Raw genomic sequence first — 12,281 nt, 5'->3', positions numbered from 1 at the left:
AGGCTGTCCTACTCCGACCTTGCCATTGACTTCCTGATCTGTCAGTCACAGACCTGCCAACTACCCTGCTGAGGAATGGAAGCAACCTAAATGTCCCTCAGCTGCTGAATGGATAATGAAAATGTGATACATTTACACAATGGAGTTCTACTCAGTGGCAAAGAAAGACAAAACATGAAATTTGCAGGTAAGTGAATGGAACCAGAAACTGTTATACTGAATGAAGTAACACAGACTCAGAAAAACAAGCAATGTATGTTCTCCCTCATTTGTGGATCTTAGTACCAAATTCTTATATGTGAGTATATATCCTGATGAAACTGGAGAAGTCAGGAAAATGGAAAGGAACCATGGATGTAAAGGGAAAGAGAGTCTGAGAGAGGGGGATAGTAGGAAACAGATGTTACCAAGGGGGAAATGGGGAAAATGGGGGTATTCAACTGGGACAGAAGGAGGGAAGGACATACAAGGAACCTTGAGGTAAAGGGGAAGAAGGAACTCAAGAGGAGGATAATAGGAGAAAATGGGGACACTTAAACTGGGGAGGGAGGAGGGAGGTTCGACAGGGAGAGAGAGATAAACAAAGCTTAGGTGGTATGAAAAGCCAGAGGAAAATATATTAACCCCCCCCCCAAATACACATGCAATATCAAACATGAGTGCATGTGTAGACATGAAGGCTATATAACAGGAAGCATGGTGCCAGACAGGGGACACCTCCCTTTGAATTGTTGGTTCAGGTAGTCCAAGACATTCCCAGAATAGCAGAGGCTATTGCCACAGTCCTTGATTATCTCCCAGAGTTTCAAGGTAGACCCTATTACTGAAGATAGAACTTACTTCTGACACAGGACTTGGAGCAGTGGAGCTGGATCTGAACTGGAAGCCACTTCCCTGAAGTCTAGTTCTAGAAGATACTAAGCAAGCTGCTGAGGGAGAAAAACCAATCATTGGTCCAACGAAGCTATAAAGCCTAATAATCACAACAACTAGCACAGCAAACTATCTCTATTGGTGCAATAGTGGGACTTTTATCTTGGGGGTAATCAACAGCTATCTAATTGGACTTAAAGTCCTCTCAATGGGTGGGAACTCATGGGTGGCACTGTAAACACAGCCAAATACACATGACTGAAGAGGCCACAGATCCCAGAGAAAACCTCATCTATCATATCTCTAACAAATGAAATTTGTTACTATATCCTAAATATGGAAGCTGATATTTACAGACAAGTATATCATATACCACTCATCAAAGAAGATTCTTTTTTGTAATAGATGGAGGCTAGTACAGAGGTCCACAACTAGTCAACAGAGAATATGTATCTGAGAGATGTCCAGCCCTAAGTCACATGTCTACAGTGGAACTTCTATACCTAAGGCTCATGGGACATAGCAGAACAGGGGGTAGAGATCATACTAATGCATCCCTCAACTCTCACAAGTGAAGTTTCTTCACACAACAGAGTGTGATGCACAGCAAAGGCCACAAGTGGTCGAGGTACAACTAATGCATCCCTCAACTCTCACAAGTGAAGTTTCTTCACACAACAGAGTGTGATGCACAGCAAAGGCCACAAGTGGTCGAGATCATACTAATGCATCCCTCAACTCTCACAAGTGAAGTTTCTTCACACAACAGAGTGTGATGCACAGCAAAGGCCACAAGTGGTCGAGATCATACTAATGCATTGTTTCCACAGCTCCTTAGCTAGGGATGGGACCTCATGCCCACCTTCTTCTTACTCCCGTGTTGGGATTTTGTCTGGCTTGAGCTTGAGCAGGTTTTGTGCATGCTGTCACGACTGTTGTGAGTTCATATGTGTAACTGTCTTGCTGTCTGGAAACACTGCTTCCTTGTGGTCACCCACCACCTCCGGCCCTTACAATCTTTCAGCCCCCTCTCCCACGAAGATCCCTGAGCCTTGAGGAGAAGGGTGTAACAAGGATGTGCCATTTGGGGTGAGCACTCTGCAGTCTATTATTTTCTGCATGTTGAACAGCTATTGTTCTCTGTGTTAATTGCTTTCTATTGCAAGAGGCTTTCTATTGATGAAGGTTGAGAGATGCACTAATATACAGATATAGTAATAAGTCATTAGAAATAATTTTAATACTATGTCCATAACTTTAAAAAAGTTTAAGGATTAATAAACTGTAAAATATCTCTAGAATTTTTTTTAAATTGTAAGAACTCTGATAGTATTGAGTCTAACAAATATTTTACAAAATTAGGATTTTTTAAATATAAGTAATTCACTTTACATTCAATTAATAGAAGTGAATTAAAACTTTTTATATGAAAAGACAGATTACAAAGTGGGAAAAAAATCTTTGCTAGCTATACATCAGACAGGGTATTAATATCTAGAATATATTTAGAAATTAAAAAACTAGTTATAAAAAACAAATAAAAAAATCAATTAATGGGCAATGAAGTCAATAGTTTATCCGTATTTATTGCACAATAAACCACAATGCTGCACAGCAGTGAAGTTATAGAACCAGCCTAAATGTTTGCCAACAGCTCAGTGGACAAAGAAAATATGGACAAGGAAATATTATTTAGTCATAAAGAAGAGCAAAATTGTGCCATTTGCAGAATGACTCAACTGGAGGTCGTTACGTTAAATGAAATAAGCCAGGCTCAAAAAGGCTGACATCACATTTCTTTAATTTGCACATCATAGATTTTATATAGACACATAAAACCATTTATATGTATGGCATAAGTGCAGAAGAGAGACTGAGGGAAGGAAGGAAACTAGTGAGGGGGGAAAGGGAGGGAGAAGGGACAGAGTTTGGGATTGAATGTGGTCAAAGTACTTACGCTATTTGAAAGAAAATGTCTATGAAAGCTATCAGTATGCACAATGAAAATGTACCAATAAAAATTAAGTTAAAAACTTATGATAGTCAGGATATAAAATATTTTATTTAATAAATGTAATAAATTTTTATTTAAAGCTGTGATCCAGTCATGGGAGCACAGGTCTATAATCCCAGAAGTCAGCAGCCTGAAGCAGGAGGGTCATGCACTCAAGGATAGCTTGGCCAACACAGCTAGGTCAGTTCTAGGTCAGACTGAGCTACTTAGCAACACTGTGTCTAAAAAAAGCTAAAAAAGCAAACAATGAATTTTGCAATACAGTCTAGTTGCTAAGAAGTGGAAGAAAAGAAGACCACTGAAAAAATCATATGGGGTCTGATGGAACATGGTACTCTCGTGGAAAGATCTCCATAAAGGGGCTTCACTTCCTTTTAGATACACCAGGAAATGAAGAAGTTTGTTTAAAAGATGGTTCTCAGCTTTCTATGTTATAAGATCAGAGAATCACCTAGAGACTCAAGACTAGAGATTTAATTTGCTGCTCCCCAGGACACAGTGCCATAACATAGTCATTCCACATTTTCTCCACAGCAGATCATCTGTGACTAATGGACCAATCCTGCCTCTTGTCTAGTTGTTTGCAGAAATCATCAAGGCCAGTGATCCATGGAGTCCTTAGCAGACCAGGTTTCTGAGGACCACTGAGTTGACAGGAACATCCTACCAAGGGGCTGGGAGTGAGGGAGGGAACATCAGAAGCCTAGAGTTTGCTATCTGACCCTTGCTGCTGAGTGAGCTGTTCCCAGAGCCTTGGTTTACTCAAGGTCTGATGAAATGAGAAAACCGTTCCTGCACTGTCTGCCTTGCAGAGTCATTGCGGGACTCAAGAAGATGACAGAAGCAAAGGGGTTTGTAGATAGGAGCTTGACAAACAGACGTCCATGCTGAGCTTCCACTGAGGCTCTGCTTCTCGGGGAATGCATTTCAAGGATGCCCCACACCACAGATATTTAAGTCGCCCATCTATTTAGTGGAGAGTCTAAGTGGAGAGCCCTCTTCCTACTGAGCATGCTCAGAATACAGCAGTTAGGGCACCACAGATACATAGGGAACATGAATCTGGGATCTAGCAAAACACACTTTCATTTCCTATGAGCCCAGGTGACTTCTATTATTTCCAGTCTCCAAATAATCACAATCTGGATGACTTGCCTGATAATTTCCTTCATCTAAGAATTGTTTGTCCTATGACAGGGAGGACACTGTTCCTAGTGTAATGACTAGAGCAGCTCCATTTTTTACAAAGTAGTCATCTTAAACTTTAAAAATCAGAGAAGCAGCCAGCTTAAGGTCTGAACTTAGTTCCAGTAAGTCACATCCCAGAAGTTTGTTTTCCTTTTAGAAATAGCTGACCACAGAAAGGAATATTGACATCCAGATATTGCAGCTATGATTCTTACCCACCCAAGGGAAAATAACCTACACAATATCCTGTCTTTCTTGTTCTGAAATAATAATGAGAAAGCTCCTTACCACGAAGGTCTTTATACATCTGTTAAGAAAATGACTAACAACTGCTTGTTTTGGCTTCTATAAACTTGCTTATTGCTGCGTTTAAGTGTCAGTGTGATGCCACAGTCCTTGCAACTGTGTGTGGTTTCTGCCTTTAACAAAGATTCCCTTCCCCTTCCAGCTTCGCTGCAGTCCAGTATCTGGCCAATGGAGACTGTCAGTCTTGCTGCAGCAATAAAATTTGCCTAATTAAAATCTGAATTTGGCCTGGTGGTCTTTTCCCAGTGGTCTTGAACTCTGTGACACTAGGAAAGGGCATTTCCTATGAGAAAGAGATGATTCTTGGATGAGTTTTGTCTTTGTGGTTGAGTTGCCTTAGTTCACATGAGGTTCAGTTGTGTTCCCACCAACACTACATCTGCAAAGGTGAGCACAAATCCATTTAGGGAACAGAAAAGGATTGGTGAAGTTACCTCAAAATAGCAGTTCTCAAAGGGTTCCTGAAATAGAAGCCTGAACATCACTCAGGAGCTTATTAAGAAGACAAATCCTTAGGTGCCAGTCTTGATAGAATTAGACTGTCTAGGTGGGATTCAGAAACCTATGGTTTAATTACCTCCTTTTGATGAATAGTCATATTCCAAACCGAACAATCCATTAGCCAGTTAATCCTCACTGTCAACATGACTGGATTTGGAATCACCTAGGAGACATATCTCCAGCTGTGTCTGTGAGAACGTTTCCAGAGGAATTTAACTGAGGAGAGTCATGCCCTGAATGTGGGCGACACCATCCTGCCATGTGCTGAATAGGAAAGATGAACTGAATAGCAAAGAAAATGAGAACACACGAGCACCGGCATTGATCTCACTTCTCCCGCTCCTGGACTTCCTGACAGTGGACAGATGCAACGTGACCAGACACTGCATGTCTTCTGCAGCCTTGCTTTGTCTGCCATGATGAACTGACCCTCTAGAACTGTGAGCCAAAAGAAACCATTCCTCCTTAAGTTGTTTGTTATCAGGTACTTGGACCAGCTAGTTCCCCACTAACAAAGAGATTCCTGTGCTCTCACTCAAGATTGCGGCACTTCACCTCCCATCGCACCCCACCTCCGATTGATGCTGTGATATGAATATAGTTTGCTCTTATCAAAATTCACGCTAAGGCTGTTCCCAGTATGGAGGTGTTGGGAGGTGGTGCCTTCAGGGAGCGATCGTATCAGAGAGGGAGTAATGCTTTTATTTATTAGGTCTCAAGGACTGACTGTTCTCCAGGAGTGAGTGTGTTATTATAGTGTGAGCCGGGCACCTCCTCCACCCTACCACTCAAAGCTCCTTTGTATGTGCCTGCTTCCCCCTCCTGCTTCTCCACTGCAGATGTGGCAGCACAAAGCCCTCATCAGGAGCTGAGAGGATTCTGTGGTATCTTCTCGGCCTCCAAAACCATATGCCAAAAACAAGCAATCAAATGGAAATCTCTTTTCTTTATAACTTACCCAGCCTCAGGTATTTAACAACAGAAAATGGGCCAAGTCATTAAACTTTGTAATGAAGAAACTTTTATCTCACATTACAAGAAATTCAGGTACAGGGTGTGTCTGGTCAGTGTTTAATTGGATAAAGATTCAATTTCGATTCTGTGCTGTTCTCTCCACTTAGCCTTTCTTTGTGGATTGACCTCATCTTTGTGTCGGTAAATTGCTATGGCTGTTTCAGGTATTGCATTCAAACACTTACCAGGTGTCCTAAGAGCCACAAACACTTCCAGTAAAGCCACAGCAGTACACTCCATCCCAAGTGTCTTATTACTGAACACTGAGACACATGAGAACACTTAGCCAGCTCTGTGGGACAGATCCCAGGCAACAGGGACAGGGCAACTAAGCTTTGCCTTTTCAGCTGGGGATTGGATTTTCCTCCTGAATCCCCAAGTGCCATGTTCAGATATCAGAACAGAGCAATCTTGAGATTCAGTCAGCAACTCCATTTTTGTTTTACATACAATATAATATTTTTCACGGACACTTCCGTGACTTTTCTTAAAACATCTTCTTTTGAAGTAAGTGTAGATGTACAGTCACAGAGATGATGCAAAGAAAGCCCATACAGCCTCCATGAAGGATGGCGAGACAGCTGTGCCTCCTGTAACGATGCTCTAACACCCAATGTAAACATCACCATAGCTCAGTGTCTGTGCAGCCTTGTGCCCTTCCTGTATGTGCAGATCTTGTCCCACCATCAAGATGTGGAACTATCCCAACACCACAACGCCTCTATTGTAGACCCCTTTTTAGTTGCACAAAACCCCTGTCTACCCCTGGCTCCTGCAATTGATAACATGCTTCCCATCTTTACATTCCTATCATCTGAGGACAAGCAGATAGAACTATCGAGCATGTCAGTTTTCATCCAGGTGGCATGTATGCTTTTCATTGCTGTGTAATATTTTGTGCTATAAACATAAGGCAGTGTTTGGTCATTTGCTTACTGAAGGAGACTTTGGGCATTTCCACTTTTGAGCTATTCCTAATAAAGCTACTGTGAACATTGTTACACAAGATTTCATGTGAATGAGTTTTCATTTCTCTAGAAAAAATGATCAGGTTTATGATTGCTGGATTACACACAAAGTGTAAGGTCAAGTTTCAGAGAAACCACCAATTTCTGAAGTACCATTTTGCTACCTTACTCACCAGTATGAGAGATCTGATTTCATGGAATCTTTGCTAAATTTCGCATTTTCCTTAATGGTTATTTTAGTGGTTATCCTGAGGTTTGTGTAATGATATTCAATTTTGATCTTAATTTGTGTTTCCCCAAGGGCTAAGTTAAATTACACTTTGTAGTGGGTCAGACATTTGCACTGAGTTATTGCACTGAGGCCAGCACATCAAACTAGCATGGAATGAATTCACAGTGAATGACTTCATAGTAGCTAGGGCACAGAGCTATAGACACAGTGAGTGAGTGTGGCTGGTACAGAGAGTCGTGGAGCCAGGTAACTGGTTGGGCTGTCACCATTGAAGTAGATTGACTTGGTAATCGGTTGTTTTCTGGTACTCATTTCTGTTTTCCTGTAAATGCTTTCTGGTTATATGGTTGGTATTTTCAGAGCCTGCACTGGGCCTAGGAGCCGCCTGATTGGGGAAACGTGTTGCTTTGCTCAAATAAATTCTCCTACATTTAATTGGTCTGCGGAATGTTCCTTCTAGCGTCAGTGGTGCCGGACACATTTCATCACGCTCCGTAGGAATTTTTCACTGACCTTCCCCCCATGTCTTCGCTGCTTCCTAATTGGATTGGTTTTTCCTTTTTGAAGGCTATTTGTGTAGTCTAGTTCTGAGTTCATTCCCAGATTTGCATGTTCTGCTCTTTCGTTCTCTCAGTGCCTCTCCACAAGTAAATGCTTCCAAATTTGATCAATTCTACCCTTTCCTTCTATGTTGCATCCCTCTAGCCTTCAACTTTTTTCTGTATAATATCTCATTTCCTTTCCTTCTGGCCCATTACAGATACGAGCACAGGGAACTTTTCTATTGTTCCACGACTTCCTGAAGGTCAGTTTGTTTCTCCAATCTTTTTGCCTTTGTTGTTCATATCAGATCTTTTAAAATCTTGTTTCTGTTTTTTGTTTTTTTATTTTTGTTGTTGTTGTTGTTTTGGACAAGCCCTTACTGTGAATCCCTCATTGGCCTGGAACTCACTATGTAGACCAGGCTGGCCTGACGGCAGTGATCCTCTTGTCTGTGTCTCCTGAGGGCTGGGATTACAGGCCACCATCTTTGGCTTCATCTCAGATGTCTTTAAAATTTTTTTTCCTATTATTTTTATTATATGTGTATTAGTGTATTGCCTGCATGTGTGTAAGTGCACTCATGTGGTGCAGTGCCAGTGGAGACCAGAAGAGGAGTTGGATCTCATGTAACTGGAGTTATGGACGGTTGTTAGCAGCTATGTGGGTGCTGGGAATCAAACTTGAGTCCTCTGCAGAAACAGTGTTCTTAACCACTGAGCCACCTCTCCAGCCCCAGATGTCTTTGTTGATCCTCCAAGTTTGCTTGGAGGTTTCATTTCACAGCCATTCTGTAACTGTTTATCTGGTGAATTTTAAAATTTTCATTATTTTATATTTGTTTTCAATTTCTAATTTGGTTCTTTTTTTTTATAGTTACAAATTCTTTGTTGAGAATAGTTATCTAGTTGTTTCTTGTCCTTTCTAATGGGACATGGCTATTAACATCTGAAACTACCTCTCTCATAAAGTCAACATTTGGGTTATTTGGGACTCCAATCTACTACTTTTCTTTTCCCATGAGAGTTTAAAAAAATGTCTTTCTTAAATATGTATGTTGTATATCTTGTATATATATGTATGGATTATATCTTGAGCATTTTTAAATATTTATTAAAGTCTTCTGGGATGTGGATTTTGGTTTAACAGTTAATTCAGATGAGTTCAGTAAACCATGGCCCTTAATTCAGATGAGTTCAGTAAACCATGGCCCGCCTTCCTTCTATGAGCTGTGATACAATGTTACAATTTCAAAGCTGTTGCAGGGCTGTTTTGTACCATTCTTGGGCCAATCTATTCCTGGTAAGTGTTCCCCTTGGCAGTTCACTTCCCAAAGTGTTTGCTCTGTGGATTCCTGTCTTTTCCACAGACACACAGCTTGAGTGTGGTCCGCAGAGTTTACACAGCTCTAGAGGGTCTTCTCCTCTGTCCCTCCATGCACTCATGTTCCCCACAGGCGACTTACCATGGTCATTGCTCATGGTTTCCTAGCTAGGAAGCTGGCGCTCTGCCTCTTCTGTAGTGCATATATTCCTTTCACTGGGACCTTCTTCAGGCCGTGGGGGAAAGATGCTGAATCTGTGGGGTTGCTTACCACCACTGCCATCACTCTGAGGTCCTGATCTTTCCTGAGGCATTCAGTACCAGCCTTGGGAGATGCAGCAGTGTCCAGTACTTTACTAGGCTCTGGCTAAAATAAGGTGTGTTTTTCTTGAAGCTTTCTTTATCTGTGTTGGTTCACCGTTCATTTATGGGTTGTCCTAAATTTTAAGTTTGGCAATATGGGAAAAACCAAACCTCTCCCACCAAAGGAGGGAAACTCATGGACTTACTGGCCATTTTCTGGGTTTTATTTCTCCCTATAGTCTGCTCTGATTACAGAGTTCTCTAACAGTTTCGATATTCTTCCCAGATATTTTTTTTTACAGTAAGTGGGGGATTGTGTGAAATAGCCTTAGTCTATGCTAATAAGAACCCTAAATCTTGGCTTTTAAGTAAAACAGCATGGTTAAATGTAAAGTAGTATAATTAAAAACATATTGATTAAAATGTATCTTGTCTCAGTTTAGACATTTGTAAAGTGAAATGTATTACACCTACCTACCATCCTACTTCATTGGTTTGATGGGGATTACAAAGGATACTTTAAATGTATTTTGAAAAAATGCAAGATACTAATGAAATATTGTTGTTTGGAACCTTGGTGAAGTTGTTCCCTTTCTTGAGGTATAAACATCTTTTTTGAGAGCCTCAGATTCTGAAATGTTGACTTGGAAGTTACCAGTCCCTTACCACCCTCCCCTGAGAGCACCTGCTCCTAGGAAAATTCTCCTCCATGACTCTGACCCTAGAAGGGTGGTGTGATGCTTTATCTTCATTGTTAATGTGCCTAGATTTAGAATCACCCTGGAAACACACCTCTGGGTATGTCTATGAAGGTGTTTTTAGAGAGGTTTAACTGAACAGGGAAGACTTGCCCTGAATGTGAGCAATAACATCACATGGACTGGGTCCTGGACTGCCTAAGGTGGAGGAAATGAGTTGGGGGCCAGCATTCACCTCTCTCTGATTTCTGACTGTGGATGCAAAGTGACCAGCTACCTTGTGCTCTGCTGCCACACCTTCCTTGCCCTAATGGACTGCATCCTTTCTTAAACCTTTAGCCACAGTAAGGTCTTCCCCTATTAAAGCTGTTTTTGAGAGGCAATTTGCCAGAGCAATAAGTAAAGTACCAAAGACAGGAACCCTTGTGCCCATTTCTAGGTTGGCTTTTGATGTTATGCTTTGATTCTCCCATCCTGTATTTCCAAAGTAGACCAAGATCCTCTGAACTGTGTGAACAGACATGGCACCTGGTAGTTTCACCATAAGTACAGTTCAACTCAGAGGATACAAAAAGTGTAACTTAGAGCTCAGATTGTCCAAAGAGGTTTTAAGGGAACTTCTTGATGCCCTTAAGTCTAGGCCATAGATGAACCATTCTTCTCTACATATTGCTAATAGATTTTTGAGAATTTATTTTCAATTTTCCTGGCTCAGTGAACACCAGATAGTATTAAGAGATGAAAACCATTTGTTTCTATCAATTCATTGTGTGTTGAACAGATATTCTTTAGACACAATTTGGAGTTATGTTTTTCTATTAATGTAAGAAGAGAAACTAATTCAGATTCATGAGAAATTATTGGAATTAGCAAGATAGAATTTCAGTATCAGAGAAAAGTAAGTTATTTAAATTACCTTTGAGGCTATTAATTTTCAATATTTATAAGTTTCAATTAAATAAGAAACATTTGAGTCATGAAAGTACTTTAAGCTATCAAGCTTCTAATTGCTTATTGCCCCTGATTTTAATAAAGCTTTGAAACAGAGACAAAGAGGCAATTTTACCTGAAAACCCTGAATAATTTACATTATAACTTTTAAGCTATATTACCATAACCTTTCAAAGGAACCAGTCAAGTGTGTGTATGATAATTCCTACATTCAAGTGCATTGCATGCTCATCTGATAGTTTGGTTGGCTTTTTGGAAACTAATCAGCTCCGACTAAAGCAATTTCTGTTTGAAACTTATTCTACTCAAGAAGCATTAGTTGTGAGTGTAGCTAGGAAAGAGAAAAGTTGATTTCTTGTGTTCTGAGAGTATTTGTTCTTAATTCCATTTGATTCAGCCTTACTTCTCTTTCTTCTCCTACATATTTTAGGTTCCATATCTTCTTACTCCATCCATTTCTCTAACAAATCAAATCTTAATTTAAAGAATCTGGAAAATCAGCTGTGGAGTGAAAATGTGGCGTGTGAGGAGGAATGGCAAAAAGAGGATGCTAGATTCTAGGGGGAAAGTGAAATAATGGAATATGAAGGGTTTAATGGAGGTGGGGAATGGAAGGGCAGGACAGAGGAGGGAGTGAGGGAAGGGTAACTAACACTAAAGGTTTTTTGAAGAAGCATATGGAAACCTACTATTATAGAAACATCTTAAAATATATCCACGTAGAATATAAAAAGAGTTCAAACATAATGACCTTATAATGAGGTTCCAATGGCTCTACCAGACATCACAGGCTAGCAAATAAAAAGCCCAATGCCAGTAACGGACTCTCTCTTTTGGAGTTGTTGGCCAGGAGGGTCCCATAGACCCTCAAACAATACTGGCTATTGTCATTGCTCTTGGTTACTTGCCAGAACTTGACCCTACTGCTGAAGACACTACATACATGAGTCGTAGGCTCAACATGGAGAAATCAAGCTGGTACTAATCTTGAAGTTTCATTTCTACTGGCTAACTCTATAGTGCTGGAATGTGCTATGCATGTTACCAGAAGAGAAAAGCAATCACCAGCCTTACTCAGCTGTGGACTCTGTAAGCTACAGTAACGACTGGCTTGGCAAGAGATGCCCACTGATGCAAGTGTCATGAATACTGTGGGGATAACCAACCACTTTTTGACTGGATTAAGAACCACTTCACAAAATAGAGCTGATAACTGGCACTGTTACCAGGGCTAAGAACCTGTGGCTAGACAGGTTACAGGCTATAGGGGAGAAACTACTACTACTGTTTGCTAAATAGACATAGGATTAAACTGACTCCAAATGGTTTATGGTTATATCCATTGATTGATGTATTTCTTTTTTAGGGTT

General features: G+C 40.6%; 1 long non-coding RNA gene across 10 annotated transcripts in view; it reads left to right on the top strand.

Moving 5' to 3' along the window:
• The window catches only part of LOC108491621, a 21,152-nt gene extending 17,616 nt beyond the window's left edge, over nucleotides 1–3,536 (top strand). For 4 of the 10 annotated variants that reach the window (XR_001872829.2, XR_003846454.1, XR_003846453.1 and 1 more), the window contains 2 exons: nucleotides 3–187; nucleotides 1,898–2,640. This is a non-coding gene — a long non-coding RNA (uncharacterized LOC108491621). Of the gene's footprint in view, nucleotides 1–2; nucleotides 188–1,897; nucleotides 2,641–3,421 lie in introns of those variants that run through there. The other 6 variants (XR_003846459.1, XR_003846458.1, XR_003846457.1 and 3 more) reach the window with 6 other exon arrangements.
• The last annotated feature ends 8,745 nt before the right edge of the window (nucleotides 3,537–12,281 follow it).

The sequence above is a fragment of the Nannospalax galili genome, unplaced genomic scaffold (assembly GCF_000622305.1).
Source record: "Nannospalax galili isolate Female #2095 unplaced genomic scaffold, S.galili_v1.0 scaffold304, whole genome shotgun sequence".
NCBI lineage: Eukaryota > Metazoa > Chordata > Mammalia > Rodentia > Spalacidae > Nannospalax > Nannospalax galili.
Note: the sequence above shows the minus strand (reverse complement) of the source record. Positions and strands in the feature narration are given on the sequence as shown.